The sequence below is a fragment of the Tiliqua scincoides genome, chromosome 3, assembly GCF_035046505.1.
Source record: "Tiliqua scincoides isolate rTilSci1 chromosome 3, rTilSci1.hap2, whole genome shotgun sequence".
In the NCBI taxonomy this organism is placed as follows: Eukaryota; Metazoa; Chordata; class Lepidosauria; order Squamata; family Scincidae; genus Tiliqua; species Tiliqua scincoides.
In genome coordinates, this window is record NC_089823.1 from 78,031,756 (window position 1) to 78,053,131 (window position 21,376).

The following is a 21,376-nucleotide window of genomic DNA, read 5'->3' on the forward strand; positions in this document are numbered from 1 at the left end:
GACTTCAGCAAAGACTGGATATCTTCAGCAAAGACTTTATAAAATTTCCTCATAGATGATGGTTTTTGTTCAGTCAGTAGTTTTGCAAATATTCCCTCTTAATATCTCAATATACTCCAATACACCAATCCCAGGGAGACCCATTTCCTCCATTAGCTCTAACAATGAGAGAACAGACAGTCACAAAGATAGTGCCGAACCATATGGTACCTAAGGTGCTCTTCAGCAAAAATCAGTAAATGGGTTTAATGCACTGGTTTAATGGGTTTAATGGACTCCATTAATCAGCAAAGACGGTAGGGAAAACACATCCCTCGTTGTTGGTATCCACTATTGCTACTGTTGGCCAAAAAAACATGACTCTGTTTTTTCTTTCAGGATCTGAACAAGAGAAAGGAGTAGGCCATGGGCAGCCCAATCCTACCTAAATCCCTGTGCAGTGATGCAGCAACACCAACCCAGCTTCTGCTACATCCCATGGGAGATTTTTAGCTGGAGTAAGAAGACATTTGTTCCCTTAATTCAGAGTAAGTCCAAACAACCGCTATGGGGCACCAACCAGCTTGATTGGTGGCACAAGTCTGCATTACTCTGTGCAGGCGGGTCAGGCCCAGGAAGGATTTGGAATTTGGCATGTGCTGCTGCTGATCCTACCCCCCTCCCAAGCCTAATTCACCCTCCTCCTTGCCCCATCTCAATCTTGTTATGCCTAAAAAATGGTTGGCAACCTTCATTCTCGAAAGACTATGGTATAAGCCTACAGCACCCGGTATTCCCAGGCGGTCTCCCATCCAAGTACTAACCAGGCCTGACCCTGCTTAGCTTCTGAGATCAGACAAAATTGAGCATGTCCCCATTCTGCCTACCACCCACCCTGTTGACCAGATAGTACTAAAGCATCTAACTAAAGGGATAACAAGAATGTCCACAGAAGCCTCACAATACATAACACATAAATGGAGTTAATCCATCAAAACCTAGAGTTCAGAGTTCTTATTGGTGGTTCTAAATGGCCTGGGACCAGGATATCTTAAGGACTGCCTTCTTTCATACAAAAATATCTGTGAACACTGAGAAGAAAAGCCCTGCTGGATGAGGCCAAAGGCCCATCTAGTGCAGCATGTTGTTTCCTACAGTGGCCCAGGAATGAATAGCATGCTTCTTTCCCATCATTACTGCACTTGGAAGTAGCACATGGCTATTATGACTAATAGCCCTTGATAGATCTGTCCTCCACGAACTTGTCCAAACCCCTCTTAAAATGATCCAAACTAGTGGCCATCAAGCACATCTTGTGGCAATGAATTTCATTGAGGCCTTGCTCTGGGTACCCCCACATTTGGAAATGAAGGCGGTACGCAGTCACTTTTTTTGTTATATTGCCCCAGTTGAGGCCTGCCCTCCCCAATTACTTTCACAGGGGTCTACGTTATAATCTTATCAGTACTAGGTGAGGTGGCTGAATACTGTACTGGGTGAATGGGACAGGGGGTAGCAGGGAATTGGCTATGCTGTTTAGAACTGCCAACACAAACTGAAGTTATTCTTGGAGATTCCTGTCCCATCCTGCCCCCCCCCCCCATGATATAATATTGGAAATTCCAGGATGCTCTGTTGAGCCTGGGTTATCCTGGGTTGCATATCCTGGGTAGCTTTCTGGATTCACATGGAGATTGAAGCCTAATTCTTGAAGACTGGCTATTAGAAAATAGGTACACCACAGTCTACCGGACACTTCAGGATAGTATATTGTCCAGGAGGCAGATGACTCAGAGGTTGCCTATTTCATACTTTATTCTTGTCCTCTGTGACCTATGGAGGTGTGTCCCTACCTTGCTGTCCTGGCCACCCAGGATGCAGGAGCCCTGCCATGAGCTTGGCCAGTCTCATGAATGCCCACTAATATGCCCACTAATGCCACTATGAGGTGTGACACACACATGCAAAGGAAATCTAAGATTCCCTGTTCCAAAGTCCAAATACCTGTACTACCAACAGAGGTGCACATGTTCGTAAACTTTAAGTGGTTTTGCTTTGAAATAATTTCGTTGCCTCTGCTCCTAGTAGAGATTGATGGGGTAGTATTGTGAGGGTTTTTCATGGCACCTCACCACAGTGTGTAAGCGGCCCCTCCCCTTCAGAGCCATTTCATGCCACTAGAGCAAAACAGAAGCATCTCCTCTGTTTTGCTGTAGCAGCCTAGAATGGCTCTGATGGTGGATAGGGTGCTTGCACACCATGGTGAGGCACCATGCAAAACTTAGTGGTTTGCACTCCCCTCTAGCTATGCTACTGTGATGGAAAGCAATCAGAAAAAGGATCTTCTGTCATATGACTCAGTTTAATGTATATCCGTAGCTCTTTTTCAAACATTGGCAACCCTATTGCTGTTGAGTTGGCCCCAAGGGTCTATTAAGAGATCTCACAATGCACCCCAGTTCTGACTGCTCTTGTGGTTATGCAATGAAGATGTTGCACTCTGGAGATGCAGACTCTAGTTCTACTTAAGAGACCATTTATTTATGAAGAAGGCAGCTATGAAAGCCTTAGGCCTTGGAAATGATTAACAGTGCAATCCTACGCACATACTTAATAGGAAGTAGGAACACATACTTAGGAGCACTTACATTCATTGACATCAAGGGGCTTAAGCACGTCTGACACATTGTTGGGTTGTAGCCTTCGAACTTAAGAACGTCATCAAATCCATAAGAGCGTTTAATATGTGTTATTGTAGACCTCATTGCTACAACCCTGAATTTTACCTACTTTCAAAAGCTGTTAAGAGTACTTAGGACCAAATCCTATCCAATTTTCCAATGCCAGTGCAGCAGTGTCAATAGGGTGTGCACTGCATCCTGTAGTGGGGGAGGCAGTCACAAAGGCCTCCTCAAGGTATGGGAATGTTTGCTCCCTTATCTAGGGGTTGCATTGTGGCTGCACTGGTGCTGGAAAATTGGATAGGATAGGGCCTTTAGTCACCAAGGTTTTGAAAGTAATGAACTCTTGGCTTGGTTTAATGAAGTTTTAAAAAATGCAGCTTAAAAATTTTCTCTTCCCCCCTCCTTAAGTTAGTTTTCATTTTTGTGGCTGCGGTTTTTTTCCATTATCTTAACTTTGCTCTTGCTACTGTTTTTGTTTTTTATTGTAGTAATTGTTTTTATGATTGTTTTAATAAGTTCATTTATTGTTAGCCACCCTGAGGGCAAGAATGGCAGGGTAGCCTCTAAATTTCTTTATTGATTTAATAAGAAAACAGAAAGAAGATTAAGGATACAATCCTGTGCACACTTACCTGGAAGTCAGCCCAACTGAAAACAGTGGGACTTACTTCTGAGTAAATAGGCTCAGAATTGCACAGCAAGAATGCTGAATAAAATAGAGATCTTTCTTGCTTTATGGAAGGCGAAATTGTAGAGGCTCTGGAAAGATCATAAGTGTTTGGGAAGATGAATTTGGGAATAAAATGAACCTGTAAAGTGAGACAATATTTTCAACACTTGTGGGGCACCGGAGTAGTAACTTCATTTTGTTGTTGCCCAGGGTGCCCAAACCCTGGCCCTGGAGCCACATGCGGCCCTCGAGGCCTCTCAATGCGGCCCTCAGGGAGCCCCCAGTCTCCAACGAATCTCTGAGATTTGTTGGAGCCCGCACTGGCCTGACACAGCTGCTCTCAGCATGAGGGCGACTGTTTGACCTCTCGCGTGAGCTACGGGATGAGGGCTTCCTCCACTACTTGCTGTTTCATGTCTGTGATGCGGTAGCGGCAGCAAAGGAAAGGCCAGCCTTGCTTTGTGCAAGGCCTTTTATATGCCTTGCGCTATTGCAAGACCTTCATTCATTCATAGAAGTTCCACCTCTAGCATATTAATATATGTAAACTTATGTAAATTTATTCAAATTTTAAATGTAAATTAATTCTTTTTTTTTTCCCCAGCCCCTGACACAGTGTCAGATGCGGCCCTCCTGCCAAAAACTTTGGACACCCCTGTTGTTGCCTAACAAAGCAATGATTGTTTTGCTGGATCAGGCTACTTTCTGTTGAGTCCAGTATTCTGTTTCCAACATCAGAGAGCCAGATGCTTCTGAGCACTCACTATGGCCAGCCCATCTAAGAGGCCAACTGACAACAGATTGGTTGGGGGCACCCATCTCTGTCCATTTACTTGCCTTCACTGCTCCGCCTTCTCATTCCACCCTCTGAATTGGAAAATGAAGACAGGGACAGAGGAAGAAGAAATGTGAAGGGAAGGGGTGAGCTAGAACGCTGGAGAGGGGGAAGAGCAGTGAATGGCTCTGTGTTAGATAAGGTGTGCTGCATTTGGCATGTCACCTTGGGTGCCAGGAAGCCTTTGGACCGCTCTGGCTCTCACTACCAGACGTCAAATCAATTGCTTTCCCCTGTGGTTTCTCCCAGCATTAGAGAACACAGATGTTCCAGTTAGCAACCCTGGGTAATATGATAAATCTATATGAATTAGTTCAGACCTGTTTTAAAGCCATCACTGCTTACTTACAGCAGTAATTTCAGAAGTTAATTTTTTGCCGGAGTTTGTTTTTTTCCCTTTTGTATCTATGAAGATGCAAATGGCAGTGCGGGGAAGAGAAGAGAGCCAATTCAGAGCATGGCATCCCACAGCATTGTAGAAATGTAGGGGTGAGCAAGTGCTCTGGTGTTTGGGACCAGACCCCACGTCTGCTTCGTATGAAATTTGTGGCCTTGGGCGAGTCTTGGGTAAGGCAGCATTAGTGAAAATGGTGGCACTCTCCATTTTGAAGGTACCAGCTTCCCTGTCTAACCTGTTTTGAATACTGTATTCTTTGGAGGAGTATTCCTTGAGTACTCTTGATATGAGTATTTTGATGAGCATCCTGAGAGCCAGGATGGTGTAGTACAGTGACCTACTGGGCCACTGGCTGCAGTCCCCTATTTGGGCTACAATCTTATACATTGTATATGGCAACAGATTTTTTGTGAGGATTCTGTTGGTCCCCTGGCTGGTTTCTGCAGTTCCCTGGGGAGCCGCAGCTCACAGCTTGGGAACCACTGGTATAGTGGTTTGAGAGTCTGGAAGATCCAAGTTCAAATCCCTGCTTAGCCATAAAGCTTCTTGGGTGATAGTGGACCATTCACCATCTCTCAGCCTTACCTACCTAACAAAATTGTTGTGAGTACAAAAGGAGGGGAGGAACTATCCCTGAGCTCCTTGGAAGACTAATGGTATAAAAATGTGAAAAATAAATAAAATATTCAAGAAAAGAGTTGTTGAGCACATGCACAGTGTCACTCCCTCACTAGTATTCAGTAGTAGTGAATACTAGTGAATACTGAATACTCTGTATCAGACCCAACACATCTGTGGTCAGGAGACTCCTTTCTGGCAAAGGGAATATAAGTTGGTTTGAATGCCAATGTTCTTGTTTCATTAATGGAAAACTATGCTAAGATGTGGTGGAAGGATGTGAAGAGAGAGGTACAAAACTGGGAATACCAAATGGTTCAAGTCCAAACCTTCCTTTTAATGCTAGAAATTGAGTTGCCTAAGCTATTCTGGAAGATCACTCTTAAGCTAGTCATTTGCTCAGTGGCCACGAGGTTTTTCCCCTCCAGAAAGCCCAGAAAGAAGAATTTCAGTTTGTTGTTGTTGTTTAAGAAAGCTGATGTAAATGCAGAAACAGATTCATATGTGCAACATGCAAGGCTAACATCGAGGGTCTTTTAGGAAATATGTGACTGTATCCTATACTACCTTTAATAAAAGTGCGAAAATGCTGAGATTGGACACATAAATCAGAGGTGTTGAGATTTCCAGGGAAATCATAGTAATTTTATATTGAAACCATGGGTGAGGGAATGAATAGATGCAACAGAGGACAGTGGTCCTGTAACAGTTGTGTAGAAGAGAGAATTTTGCCAGGTGCCGCTTCTCTCTATTCTAGTACTATTCCCTGACAAGTTACACCTGCCAAAATTCCTTCTTCTATCCATCTATGAAATATGCAGGAATTCTGTCCTCCCATATCACCCTCTCTCTGGGCCTCAGAAGCTTGGAATAATGTGTGAGCAACTGAATATGTAGTCTAGTCTTGAAAAACGTAACAAACCAGGAAGGATTAAACATGTGACACTGTCAAAACTATATGATCCTATGACAGACAGAAAGATAAATACAAGATTTTTCGCCGTCTCACATTACATATCATGCATATATTTACTTGGAAAATACATCCCATTGATCTAAATGGAATTTAATTCCAAAAAAGCATGCTTGAGACTACAGTGAGTAAGAAACAGTGAGTGTTTATTCATGCACTCTCTTTCTCGCAACTGACACTGAATAATTTTTTTTATAAATGACTAAAATTTATATACAAGAAATGCACACAAAGAAATTACCTGCTTTCTTCCATTGTATCAGCAAGGAGATTTACTGTAAGTGTTGTAAACAAGCCTTCTTCCTGGGCAGAGTGTACAGAACACACGGCATGAAATCAATAGATACTCCAGCAGGTCTCCACAGCAGGTCACATCTTGTGCCCTCCTTACATTTATGTAGATAGAAGATTTCCCAGACACCTTGCTTTGGAAGTAAACAGATTAAACAAACAGCTCCTTTCCCCCTGGCAGGCTGAAACAAGAGATCTGCACTACAGAGACAGAAGAAGAAGTGCAAGCAGAGTGAGGTAGTGGACTTCTGTTGTCGCCACACTCCCTGAATCTCAGGCAGGGAAATGGAACACTGAACTTATCTGTTTCATATCAGGAGCCGCACGGTCTCTCTTCCTGAACAACAGCCATTATATCGATGCTGATGAGACATGGATTAGCATTTTTACAACCAAGGCTTGAACTAAAATGTGAGGCTTGGACATGCACTGAAATCAGAAAAAGAGAAAAACAGAGAAAGAGAAAGTGCAGTAAATATTGCATTAAACTACTAAATACTGGGTCCTTGGAACAGCAATAGAGGATAGCCTCACAATCTCTATTCTGTCCAGCTCAACAACTTCCAGGGCTTGCTCGAGCCAGTGGTCTGATACAAGCTGACTGTATTCTTTTTTTTTAAAAAAATACCACAATACTACAAACAATTAAGTTTTTAAAAGCACCAACATTTTGGGCACCAGCACAGTACACTTCCCTATAAATAAAATACAGTAGAAATTGTAGTTATATTTTCATCAGCCCATCCCCATTCCACCCCCACCCTCAGTTATAACATAGCAAGTTTCCCTGGATCAAGTATCTGTTTGACTGTCTGTACTAATCTATACTCATACCCTACCTTTGTGGAGGATTATCTACAATAACGAGAACAAGAAAAAGGTGAAGACTTCAGCATCATCTCAAGTTGCCTACAAAGAGGAACGTGATAACATGCAACCTGAGGAAACAGAAGTGAATTTAGTTTCCAAGTTACCTTTTCCTTTGTTGATTTCCAACAAGGTAAACATACCGTCTTCCTCACAGAGTATATGCCCCACATTAGAGTACTCCAGAAGTTACACAGATTACTTAACCTTGACCACACAGAAGTAACATATGCCTTTTGAGAGAAACACGTAATATACAAGGTAATAATGGCTTAAACCGCTATTGACAATAAAAGGTGCATTAAAACAGATGCTGTTGCTTTTTTCTAATTTTAACAAATGAAGTCGCTTAAAGGTTTGGCTGGCTTCCGTCATTACATTTGTTTCTGTTGTCCAAATGAATGCACATGATAGATTCTCAATAGTTGTAAACTTCTGGTTTATAAAACGTAAAATTACAAATAAAAAGTTGACCATAACTAAATTGTTAAGCCATATACAACATTGGCCATATACAACATAATGAATCAGACTTGTGGTCCTTCTGATGAAAATGTAACCTGATGTAACCTGTTCTGATGTAACCCTCTGGCTTAAGGTTGTCACTTGTTTTTTGTTTTTTTTTTAAATAATTTAGTAGATGGTGTCTTGCGACCTCTATTGTTTGTGGTGTTTGTGTTTGTAGTGTATGTTTGTGTGTATTAATAAAAAATTATTTTTTAAAAAAGCTTGTCACTTGTTTATTGAGCAGAGATTGTGTGCTTTTAACATCTACATAATTAGCAGAAATCAACAAGTGAATTTTTTTTTTGCCAGCTTAAACACGGAGCATTGGTTGAGCTCTTTCTGAGTCTGCAAAGTGCTTCACAAGTATTACCTTGAGGTTCACCTTGCAATAACCCTGTAAAGTAAGTAAGTACTGTATTGTTATCTCCATATTGCAACCTAGGCAGAGACAGAGTAGTTTGATTAAGGCTACCTAATGAGTTCATAGCAGGGGCAAGTTTTAAACTCAGGGAGTCCCGCATGGCAGTTCAGTCTCTGAAGGTCAAATTAGACTAGACCCCAAGTCAGTGTTTCTCAAACTGTGGGTCAAGACTCACTTGGTGGGTCGTGAGCCAATTTCAGGCAGATCCCTTCATTTCATATTTTATTTTTAAAAAATTAGACTTGATGCTACAAAGGTATGTGTCTGCATTTGGGTAAATGTTACAGACCTGTACTTTTTACAGGTTAGTATGCATATGCTTTTAACAATGGTAGTCAATCATTGACTTACTCCTGGGTAAGTTGCAGCCTAAGATTGTTAAAATTCTTCCTGCTTGATGATCTCACATCCAGTCATGACATAAATTCTGGTGGGTCCCGACAGATTCTCAGTCTAAAAAGTGGGTCCCGGTGGTAAAGGTTTGAGAACCACTGTCCAAAGGGCCTAAAAGCAACTCTGTCTCTGTGTGTGTTGTTTGTTTTTAAGAAAAAGCATGCCAAGGGGCTAAAAACAGACTAGACTTGTGGTGGGAAGGGTTTTAGTTCTTTGCCCTGCCACAGTTCCAGTCTTAATAGCACCTCTCCCATGTACTGTTTGTAATGGGAAAAGCTTCCAGTGATTGTCTTTTTAAGTGCAATTTTACATATTAAAAGCCACAACAATGAAAGTTCTAAGAATCTAGACTGTGCTTTCAGTTGGACATCTCAAACAAATGCAAGGACAAGAGATGGTTGAACCTGTATAAATGACTTCACTTCATCTGTTTTTAACCATACTTTTTTATCAATTCAGTAGAACCTCCAAAGTTGACCACCTCTCTATAATGACCACCTCCTTAAGTTGACCTAATTTTCACAGTATGGACAGACACTGCATATACACTATGGGAGACCAACCTCTCTATATTGACCATCTCTGTGAGTTGTATCTTGACCCTTGCACAGAATGTTATAAGTTGTCCACTGAATGCTAACAAGGAAGCAAGATCACAGTTAGCAACATCAAAAAACGTAAAGATGAGTACTTTGAAAGATACAGTAAGGAAAACAGAGGCCTACATCGGAAAAGAAAGAAAACTTCACTTGATGAAGTAAATGAAGCTACTTTACGCTGGTTCAAACAAATGAGGGCAGTGAATGACAGAATCTCAGGGCCAATGATCCAAGAAATTGCTAAGAAGTTTGCGCAGGAATTCGGGGTAGAAGATTTCCAAGCATCAAGTGGTTGGCTTGAAAAATTTAACCTGCGACACGAGATCTCCCAGAAAGTCTTGTGTGGTGAGTCAAATGAAGTTCCGGCAGAAGTTGTTGAAGAATTCATTACTAAGTTCCTGGACTTTGCAAGAAGCTTCAAAGATGATGACATTTTTAATGCTGATGAGTGCAGACTCTTTCAAAGTACGTAATGCCTGATAGAAGCCTCGTCACCAAAGGTGACAAATGTAAGAGCGGAATCTGCAATGAACCTGATCTGGAAACAATATTCCAAGCAATATTGTCCAAAGTACAGCCCAGCAGAGAAGTGAAGGATGCACCCAGGGGAGAAGAAAGTGAGGACGACATGGACACAGAGCTTCCAAAGGAAGGGGATGTTGGGCATCTGATAAAACAGTTGAATTCATATGCCGTGAATAAATGTCCAGGCATGTCGAATGGGATAGCCAGCATTGATAGTAAATTCTCTTCTTATCTTTACACAAAAAAGAAGAAGCAAACCAGGATTGACTTTTAAAAAATAATAATAATAATTCACATACAGTATATGTACTGTATGTATGTAATTCTGAAAGCATTTTTTCTATATCTTCACTGTATATATTTAGGTATGATATCTGTAATAAAGACTTGAAAAATATTATAAATACAGTATTACATATTTTTCTGTATGTTGACCACCTCCCTATGTTGACCAATTCCTCCAGTCCCTTGGGTGGTCAACTTAAAGAGGTTCTACTGTACCTGTTTCAGGTACCAATCCTATCCAACTTTCCAGCGCTGGTGCAGCTGCAATGCAGCCCCTAGGCAAGGGAACAAATATTCCCTTACCTTGTGGAGGCCTTACCTTGTAGAGGTACCTTGCACACCCCACTGGCTACACCAGGGCTAGAAAGTTGGATAGGATTTGGCCCTCAGCCATTATCATACTGGATGTTTTGCACTCCTCTCAAAAACCTTATGTTACTTCCATGTGGTCAGCGTTAAATAATCTGTGTAATACCTTGCAAACTCTGATGTTGGGCAGATGCCATGAGGCCAACTGAAGTGGTTGTCTCAGGGAGCAGATTGGTAGAGGGCACACCCATCTCTGCCCACCTGCTTGCCTCCACTTCTGCTCCTCTTTCTTCCACTCCCTGGATTGGGAAAGGAAGACAGGGGAGGGGGAGTGCTGAGCTAGAACATTAAACAATGGAAGGGGCAGAGGCTGGCACATCATTGGATAAGGGGACGCTGCATTTGGCATGCTGCCTCAGGTGTAAAGGAGTCTTGGGCAGGTCCTGACATATGCCCTGCGAGGAAGAAGGTATGTTTACCATGTTGGAAATCAACAAAGGAAAAAGTAACTTGGAAACTAAATTCACTTCTGTTTCCTCAGGTTGCATGTTATCATGTTCCTCTTTGTAGGCAACTTGAGATGATGCTCAAGTCTTTGCATTTTTCTTGTTATTGTAGATAAAACCTCCAAAAGGTAGAGTATAAGAATAGAACTTATTAAAACTATGGTCTCCATTCCCTTGCACTATTCTCTTGAGAAAACCAATCATGGAAGTGAAACATCATCATGTAAGGTCATGTCTAGTCTGACCTTTTGACACTATGTGACACCAGCTCTGCGCATCTAGATATAGCATGGAGATATAGTGGTGGGAAAAGCTGTACTACTGACTTTGATTCAACATGCAGAGGCGGCAAGGCACAGATTCTCTGTTTCTTAAAAGGCAGAAACCCTTTTATGGATATGGAATACTGCTGCAGGTCATAGCTATGGTGCGCCTTGAGTACTCTGAAATGAGTCCCCCACCCCACCATTATTATGCCAGAACCTATTGCAAGTTATTGACTCATGGCCCGATCCTATTCTTACCTTGTGCCAGAGGAATGCACACTCTGCAAGCTCTGCTGTCACAAAAGCACCATGCAGAGGTGTAGGGTATGGTAGGTGGACACCTGCCCTGGGCACCACTTAAAGGGAAGCACTGTGCCACTGAGCAGAAGGAATCATGAAGGGGGTGCAGCCGGATCATGAAGTCACCACCTCATGTTTCTGCAACTTCACAATCTGGCTGTCCCCGTACCTTCTGCTCAGTGGTGCCCCTTTCAAGTGGTGCCCCTTGAAGGGGCACTCCCTTGAAGACTGAGCCTCTACAGAAGAAGCAACAGGGGTGGCAGCCAGCCACCAGCTCCTCCTCTTCCGGGAGAACACAGAGAAGTGACATTGTGGAGGCAGTGGCCCTGCAGTCTGGCTGCCACTCCCATTCCATCTCCTATAGAGACTCACACTTGAAGGGGCACCCTCCTTCAAGTGGTGGAATGGGCGTGGCAGCCAGACTGTGAGGCCACAGTTGCTAGTATCTCCTCCTTCGGGAGAACCTGAAAGTGATGTCATGACATCACATGACGCCACAACATCACTGCCCCAGGCACTAGGATCTCTAGGTACATCACTGGTGCTGTAAAGCACTTTGTGACAGTGTGCATTCAAGCAGAGTTGGTGGCAAGACCAGAGCCTTCCTGCTGGGTGCTGGTGCGTGGATGAACACCTGCCAGAGCAAATAAGTCCAGCATGGGATCGGGGAGGGCAGAAATCAGGGACAGGGACAGGGTGGCAATGTGGGCGGATGGATTAGACCCATGAGGGAGGCAGTATTAGTGGCACTGGCACATGCTGTATTATATCCCCTTTCCGGGTCTGATCCACTGACGGATCAACTTGGACTTGTGCCAGTGATATTGCTGGTGCAGATCCAAGTTGACCCATTGTGGCTGATGATAATTACCCTGGGGCAAAGTCCCTTGACCCTGAGGAGACCTCCAGCAGCCGAAATTCCCCCACAGGATGCAATGGAGCCCGTGCCTGCGTCTCTGCATTGGTGCAGGGGAATTTAATTAGGATTGGGTTGTCCATCTCCCAAAGTTCACGGTCTCCATTATGGCAAAATGTGGAGAAGTCTTGACTCTTGTACTCTCCTCAGGATCATTTTATCTAAATACAGAAGGAAGAAGTGATGACAGGGAAGAGGACAGATAAACTAAAAGTAGTGATGGTATGTTCATAAGCTGCTTTTTCCCCCCAAATAAACCTGTAGAATGTCGTGATTTCAGCAGATATGTATTAGTTGAAGAATGAATTCACTCCCTCTGGGCTGGGCAGGAGCAGTCAGGTTTTGAAGCTTTAAAAGACAAAAATGTAGCAATTTTGACAGGTAGTGATTTGAAAGTTTCTTGATGTCAAGACAACATGAAAAATGGATCAAACTTGGGGACTGGCAGTGGGCCCTATAGGAAAAAGACTTCGAATTAAGCAAGTGTAGACAGCTGCCTATGGTGATATGTAGACAGCTTATGGTAAGGCATGTTTGCAGCCCTCAGCTCCAGTGGAGAACTGGGGCAAGCTTATTGCCAGCCAGTGCTTGGCTAGTGCCAGTGAAGCACTGGTTCTCTGCTGCTTGGCAGTTGTGTGGACCGCTGGGCAGTGGAGAGGTAGGTGGGGGAGGCAGGGAGGCGGCGTTAAGAACATAAGAACATAAGAAGAGCCCCACTGGATCAGGCCAAGGGCCCATCTAGTCCAACTTCCTGTATCTCATAGTGGCCCACCAAATGTCCGAGGGAGCACACAAGACAACAGACACAACCTGCATCCTGGTGCCCTCTCCTGCATCTGGCAATCAGAGGCAGTTTGCCTCTAAAACCCAGAGCTTGCACATACCTACTATGATGTGTAACCCATAATGAACTTTTCCTCCAGAGATTTGTCCAATCCCCTCTTAAAGGCATCCAGGCAAGATGCCATCACTACATCCTGTGGCAAGGAGTTCCACAAACTAATTACACGCTGGGTAAAGAAATATTTTCTTCTGTCTGTCCTAACTCTCCCAGCACTCAACTTTCATGGATGTTCCCTGGTTCTGGTGTTATGTGAGAGGGAAAAGAGCGTCTCTCTATCCACTCTGTCCATCCCCTGCATGATTTTGTATGTCTCAATCATGCCTCCCCTCAGGCGTGTCTTTTCTAGACTGAAGAGGCCCAAACGTTGTAGCCTTTCCTCATAGGGAAGGTGCCCCAGCCCAGTAATCATATTGGTTGCTTTCTTTTGCACCGTTTCCATCTCCACTATATCCTTTTTGAGATGCGGTGACCAGAACTGCACACAGTACTCCAGGTGTGGCCTTACCATTGATTTGTACAACAGCATTACAATATTAGCTGTCTTATTCTCAATGCCTTTCCTAATGATCCCAAGCATGGAATTAGCCCTCTTCACAGCTGCCGCACATTGGGTTGACACTTTCATCGAGCTGTCCACTAGCACCCCAAGATGTCTCTCCTGATCTGTCTCAGAACCCATTAGCCTATATGTAAAGTTTTGATTCTTTGCCCCAATGTGCATGACTTTACACTTACTTACATTGAAACGCATCTGTCATTTTGCTGCCAGTCTTCCAGTTTGGAGAGATCCTGCTGCAGCTCTTCACAATCTCTTCTGGTCTTCACCACTAGGAAAAGTTTGGTGTCATCTGCAAACTTTGCCACCTCGCTGCTCAACCCCGTCCCCAGGTCATTTATGAACAGGTTGAAAAGTACAGGTCCCAGGACAGATCCTTGGGACACTCCACTTTCCACCTCTCTCCATTGTGAAAATTGCCCATTGACACCCACTCTCTGCTTCTTGGACCTCAACCAGTTCCTAATCCAGGAGAGGACCTGCTGTCTAATTCCCTGACTGTGGAGTTTTCTCAGCAACTTTTGCTGAGGGACTGTGTCAAACTTTGCTCCACTGGATCCTGAGCCTCCATGTTGGGTTGCTGGCCCAACACAGAGGCTTTTAATTCTACGCTGACCCAACCACTGGTGAGATACTGCGAAGTGGGGCACGGGCAATGAGAGAACTTTACGGTACTGTATCTCCTTTCTGAAAAGCTATCAGCAACTACAGAACCTGGCTTATCCATGAGGGCCAACTGAAGCAACCTCAGTCAGCAGATTGGTGGTGGGGAGGGGCATCTCTGTCCACCTATTTGTCTCCACTGCTGCTCCTTCTTCCAGTCCCTGGTTTAGGAAAGGAAGAGGGGGACAGATAGGAAGAGGAAATGTGGAAGAGAGGAAAGTGTTGACATAGAACAGTGGTCCTCACTCCTTTAGCACCGGGATCCACTTTTTAGAATGAGAATCTGTCAGTACCCACCAGAAGTGATGTCATGGCCAGAAGTGACATCATCAAGCAGGAAAATTTTTAACAATCCTAGGCTGCAATCCTACCCACACTTACCCAGGAGTAAGTCCCATTACTATCATTGTTTAAAGCATTTTCATAGTAGTCTGTTAAATGTACAGATCTGTGACATTTCCCCAAACGCAGTCACTAACCAGGGTAGCATCAAGTCTAATATATTGAAAATAAAATATTGAAATGAATGGGGACCCAGCTGAAATTGGCTTGTGATCCACCTAGTGGGTCCCGATCCGCAGTTTGAGAAACAATGACAGAGAACATTGGAGAGTCGGAGGAGCAGAGGCTGGCATTGGGTAAGAGGGCAGCATTTGTTGTCACCTCAGGCCTCAGGAGGTCTTGGGCTGGCTCTGGCACACTTCCTTATTAGAATTTTGACAATTGCAGTTTTGTTTTAAGGCAAAAAGTGAGTGTGTGGCCCTCATTCTTTAATATGTATGCCTGAAAACCAGTCAGCAAAAATGTCAGCTGTGGACCTCATGAGGTGCCAAACAAGTGTTTGATTCCTGCATGTTAGAACTTGCTTATGGGATCTCTTAGCAGCTTTTTACCTCAAACCTGGACATACGCATGATTCAAGCCCTGTCTTCCCTTCCTTAGGACGTCTTTGCCAGCTAACCAGAGAAAAAACCAGCCAAGCTGCTCCTGTGCCTTGAACTGCTTGATCTGTAGAAATCCCCAAATGCTTTTCATGGTGAGGAGATAAGCAGGTCAAGCAGGTCTGTAGGTCAAGCTGCTGTTAAAGGTGCAGGGGCTAGTTTTAAATCTTCTCTTCCTTCCTCTTTTGGCTAATAGTTTACGTCGGGTTGGCCATTTCTTCCCAGCCAGAGGAGCCTCGGATTAAATTTGAGTTGTAAATTCAGGTGAAATTCAACAGGTGCTGTCTCCAGAGAGTTGGAAAGGTCTTGCATTTCTTCCCCGGGCACACTTCCCTAAGGCACTTTTGTCAGTGGCATAGCTAAGGCATCCGCTACTCGGGGTCAAAGAAGATTTTTGTAGCGCCCCCCTCCCCCAAAACAAAATCAAACTTAATTTATTAAGTCAGTGTTTCTCAAACTGTGGGTCGGGACCCACTAGGTGGGTCGTGAGACCATTTCAGGTGGGTCCCCATTCATTTCAATATTTTATTTTTAATATATTACTTGATGCTACCATGATATGTGACTGCATTTGGGAAAATGTTATAGACCTGTACTTTTAACAAAATACAGTAGAACCTCCAAAGTTGACCACCTCTCTATAATGACCACCTCCTTAAGTTGACCTAACCTTCACAGTATGGACAGACACTGCATATACACTATGGGAGACCAACCTCTCTACATTGACCACCTCTGTAAGTTGTATCTTAACCGACCGTTGCATAGAGTATTAATTTACCCTCCGTAAGTTGCCCACTGAATGCAATACTGTGGGTCTGTTTGTCTGGTTTGTCCCATCTTGGAAAAGCAAGAAGCCATGCAACAATCCCTCCCCTACACCTGCTAGCGGTGTGTGAAAGGGTTTTTGTAGGTGGGCACACTGCACATAGCCAGCAGACCTGCACCAGCTGTCAATTTTACCTGGACATGTACCAAGTTGTAAGGGACATGAAGTTGCTTGTGCATAGTGAAGCCACTGTCGTTTCACTTTGGTTCCCATCACCAGTGCATTACTTTACACTTATATTGAAACACAACTGCTATTTTGCTGCCTATTATTATTATTATTATTATTATTATTATTATTAACAGTATTTATATATCGCTTTTCAACTAAAAGTTCACAAAGCGGTTTACAGAGAAAAATCAAATAACTAATGGCTCCCTGTCCCAAAAGGGCTCACAATCTAAAAAGATGCAAATGAATACCAGCAGACAACCACTAGAACAGACAGTGCTGGGGTGAGGTGGGCCAGTTACTCTCCCCCTGCTAAAAAAAGGAGCATCCACTTGAAAAAGTGCCTCTTCTCCCGGTTTGGAGAGATCCTTCTGGAGGATCTTCACAATCCCTTCTGGTCTTCATCACTCAGAAAAGTTTAGTGTCATCCACAGACTTGTTCACCTGCCTGCTTATCCCTGTTTCCAGGTCATTTATGAAGATGTTGAAAAGCACCAGTCCCAGGACAGATCCTTGAGGCACTCCACTTTCCACCTCTCTCCACTTTTTTTCTCAATTGCCCATTGACACCCACTCTCTGTTTCCTGGTCTGTAGCAGCGCTACGCTGCTTTGGGAAGCACCCAAGGCTTAGGGCCTTGTTGCTTGAGGTGGTGCAGAGAGCACTGAAGGGTTGAAAGTTAGCACTGGAGCAGCAGGAAGTCAGAGCAATGAATGAGACGCAGACAGGGATTCAAATGGTAGATGCAGGGGGATAGCTGGAACTGAAGAAGAAGCTCCCGCTTAGCCGCCAACAAGCCCTTTTTACTGAATCTCAAACACATGAGGCAATACTGATAAAACATCTAGTTACAACTAGCTGGGACTGACTGACTCTAGCTAACCACAATACACATTCCTAGATATGATAACTTCGTCATAACATCTTCAAGGCTAGCTCATCTTGTTTACTTGCACTGGGCTCCAGCCTTCGTAACTGGCCCACTCCGGTTTGCCTGAGTGGGGGGGGGCAGCAGATTTGCCTGCCTGCTGGTTGCCATGTTACTAAAGCCAAGGCGTGCTTCTGCACTAATTACTACACTGGTCCTCAACCAGTTCCCAATCCATGATAGGACCTGTCCTCTTATTCCCTGACTGTGGAGTTTTCTCAACAGCTTTTAGTGAGCTTTTATCAAACACCTTCTGGCATTTAGTGAATCTGAGGAGACTCAGTGGAGGCCAGGCAGCCTAAGTAAAAAAGTGTTGTTGTTGTTTTAGCTGTTGGGGCTATGTAACATGCAATGGGCTGGCAAGGGATAGCATTGGTCTGCCTGTCTGCTATGAAACCAAGTATTTTTTTTTTACTTACAATTTTTTTTTAAACTTATGAATTTTCAGGGTTTTTTTTAAACACTGATTGTGGGCTGTTTGTCTCTTGATATAGATATAGATCAGGGGTGCCCAAACCCCGGCCCGGGGGCCACTTGCGGCCCTCGGGGACTCCCAATGTGGCCCGCGGGGAGCCTCCAGTCTCCAATGAGACTCTGGCACTCCAGAGACTTGCTGGAGCCCATGCTTGCCCAACGCAAGTGCTTACAGCATGAGGGTGACTGTTCAACCTCTCACATGAGCTGTGGGATGAGGGCTCCCTCCACTACCTGCTGTTTCACATTTGTGATGCAGCAGTGGAAGCGAAGGAAAGCCCAGCCTTGCTTTGTGCAAGGCCTTTTATAGACCTTGAGCTATTGCAAGGCCTTCATTCATTCATAGAAGTTCCATCTCTAATATATTAATTTATGTAAATTTATTCAAATTTAAAATGTAAATTAATTCATTTTTCCCCGGCCCCCAACACAGTGTCAGAGACATGATGTGGCCCTCCTGCCAAAAAGTTTGGACACCCCTGATATAGATGATATAAATAGTAAGCATCACAAGAGGTTGAATTCTCATTGATATTTGCAATAAATCTTTTTAAAAATCCAATCTAAATAATAACTTGGACTTGCATTTGTTGTCCTGGGAGCTAAACATGATAATATTTAAATGCCCTTTTCCCCCCATATGTTGACCACCTCCCTATGTTGACCAATTTCCTCCAGTCCCTTGGGTAGTCAACTTAAAGAGATTCTACTGTACTATGCATATTTTTTTTAACAATGATAGCAAAGGAAACTTACTCCTCAGTAAGTGTGGGTAGGATTGCAGCCTAGGATAGTTAAAAATTTTCCTCCTTGATGATGTCCCTTCCAGTCATGACATCACTTCCAGTGGGTCCCGAAAGATTCTCATTCTGTCCCAGTGGGTCCCGGTGCTAAATGTGTGAGATATGTATTAAGTAAATAAATAAATGAAAAATTTTCTGGTTAATTGGCCATACCTTTGATAGAACACAGATATTTCAATATGGTTTGTTTCACTGCATTCAGTATTAAATTATCTTTCCAATGATATATAACATGATGGTATTATTTATGCCAGTGGTTCTCACTCCTTTAGCACGGGATCCACTTTTCAGAATGAGAATCTGTCAGGACCCACCAGAAGTGATGTGGTTTCCCCAGATGCAATCACTTACCAGAGTAGCACCAAGTCTAATATATTAAAAATAAAATATTGAAATGAATGGGGACCCACCTGAAATTGGCTCGTGACCCACCTAGTGGGTCCAAACCCACAGTTGGAGAAACACTTGATTTATACATACCAGCATTTTCACAATTTTGGCCACTAGTGTCAAGCTCAGCTTTTGCCCCACTAAAGCTTGTTGCCCGGTGCAACTGCTACCCTCTGCATCCCCTTAGTTACACTACTGATCTTGGTACTCTTTGCCCTGGGACTTTCATTTTCTACTTGGAAAAATATGAGGGGCTGATATCCTCAACAATGCAAGATATGAGGGGCCTGAAATGTCAAATTTCCTCCTAGAAAGGCAGGCAGATTATCTTGTGCATGGTGAGGGTTGCTCTGCAGCTACTCACTATGTGCGGCTGGATGTCTGCAAAACACCCCACGCACTCAGGGTGCCGTCCTAGCCACACTTTCCTGGGAGTAAGCTCCATTGATTATAATAGGACTTACTTCTAAGTAGACAGGCATGGGATTGGGCACTCGTGTGTGTGTGTGTGTGTGTGTGTGTGTGTGTGTGTGTCTTTTGCACTAGTGTGAACAAAAAGCAAACAAGCAATGCACATAGCTGAGAAGCTGTTTTATGTAACCAGCCTTAGAAAAGCAAGGAGGTGCAAACTAGATGAACTACAGTGGAGGTGCATATCTCTGTTGATCTTTCCAGGCTCACTCAGTTTTGTTTTCCCCTTGCACCGAAAGTCTCATAAGACACCCTAGAAAAGATAAGCAAAAAAAATTCAACCAGGAAGGGGAGGGCCTCTGCTGAGGCAAGACTATCGGTAGAAACCCAGAATGCCGTGCTGGTTCCATAGTGTAGTGGTTATCACGTCTGCTTTACACGCAGAAGGTCCTGGGTTCGAGCCCCAGTGGAACCACCTCTGTTCCTTTTCTGTCCTCCTAGCTATAGGGACTGCCAAGGAGCTGAAGTAATTCAATCTCATTCTCCCCCCACCCCTTCTTAGTCAATTCAGGCCGAAAGATCTGGGTTAAGAATGCCATCAGTGCAGTCAGAGCATTATGCAGCAGAATGAATGTCGAATAGGAAGAGCTACGCAAGTGAACCAGTTGGATGCTCTTCCCCTCCCAACAAAACGCTACTTTTGCATCAAAGCAATTATTTGCAATCAAAGCAGCGGGTGATTGTTCTGCTAAGTACGGGTCCAAGGAAGCCACCCTTTCTGGCCAGAGAGCCATGCCCAGTGGCCCCAGATATATGCAAGATAGCTGTGTTTCTTGTAAGCTGTGCACGCTCTGCACACTCTCAGAGGCACTCTTGCGCCTCGTCCAGGGACAACCCTGGACATGAAAATCAGAATCCCCCAAGGAAGATCACTTTACACCCTGCGTAACAAATGTCCCTCTTTTTGGAGACCGCTTGTAAGACGTCCTTTTCCTTTGCTTTTCCCATCTCCGTCTCGCCCCAACCTGGAGGATTTCAGATGCTGTTGAAAAGGTGGGGGGGGGGGGAAGAGAATCTAATGCTCTTGGAGGCGGGTTCAATTAATACAAGCATTAAGATGGCTAAGCAGCAGCACACTTCCTGGGGAAGCAAGCCCATTCAATTCTATGGGACTCTCCATTCTGTTCAGACGCGCGTGGGAGCGCGCTGCGAAGCCATCGAAGAACTTCTGTATTGCATGCCGCGCCCCTCCCGACGAGCTCTAGCTCCCAGCTGTGGGTCCCCAGGGACGAGCCGCAGCAGTGGCGTAGCCAGAGGGGGAGTGCAAGGCACTAAGTGTGGCAGGGAGTGCAAGGGACCCCTCCCCTTCTGCTCCCCCCGCCTGGAATGGCTCTGAAGGGGAGGGGCCGATTGAACGCTGCGGTGTGGCTCCCTGCAAGACTTAGTGCTTTGCATCCCCTCTAGCTACGCCACTGAGCCTCAGGCATCGCGTGCAAAACAATAGCAGCCGCCTTCACATTGCTCCTGCTTTTGATGTGCTCCGAGCAGCTCCACACTGGCTGCGCGTGTGTGTTGAAATGGTCGTGCGGCAGGACCGCCTGGAAGGTGACTGCCTACGGAGGCTGATGCGCAAGGAGAGTCCTGATCCTCGAGGCACGTGCTGCTGCTGCTCTCGGGTTGCCAAGGCAATGCTGCCTCCAAAAGCCACGCTGCGAGCAGGGAGGGAACGGGAGGGGGGAGGGTCTCTCGCAGCCAACTTGCCGGAGCTCCTGCCGCCCACGCGTAGCCTCTGTGCGGCAGCCGAATGAAGAACGGCCCCCGCCAGGGCAGGCAGGGCAGGGCGGAAGCTCACCGCGAAGCAAAGGAGGCCGACCCACGCATCTGCTGCAAGGTGGGGCTTCTGGGGGCTTCCCTGTTTCATAAGCTTGCGCAGAAAAAGGACCCAGAACCCAGTCCTGGGCATGTCTACTCGGAAGTAAGTCCCATGCTAGTCAATGGGGCTTACTCCCAGGAAAGTGTGGATAGG

General features: G+C 44.7%; 1 non-coding gene across 1 annotated transcript; it reads left to right on the plus strand.

The window, feature by feature from the left end:
- Positions 1 to 19,752: 19,752 nt before the first annotated feature.
- On the plus strand, positions 19,753 to 19,825 carry TRNAV-UAC (transfer RNA valine (anticodon UAC)). The gene has a single exon. It is a non-coding gene; the product is annotated as a tRNA-Val (tRNA).
- The last annotated feature ends 1,551 nt before the right edge of the window (positions 19,826 to 21,376 follow it).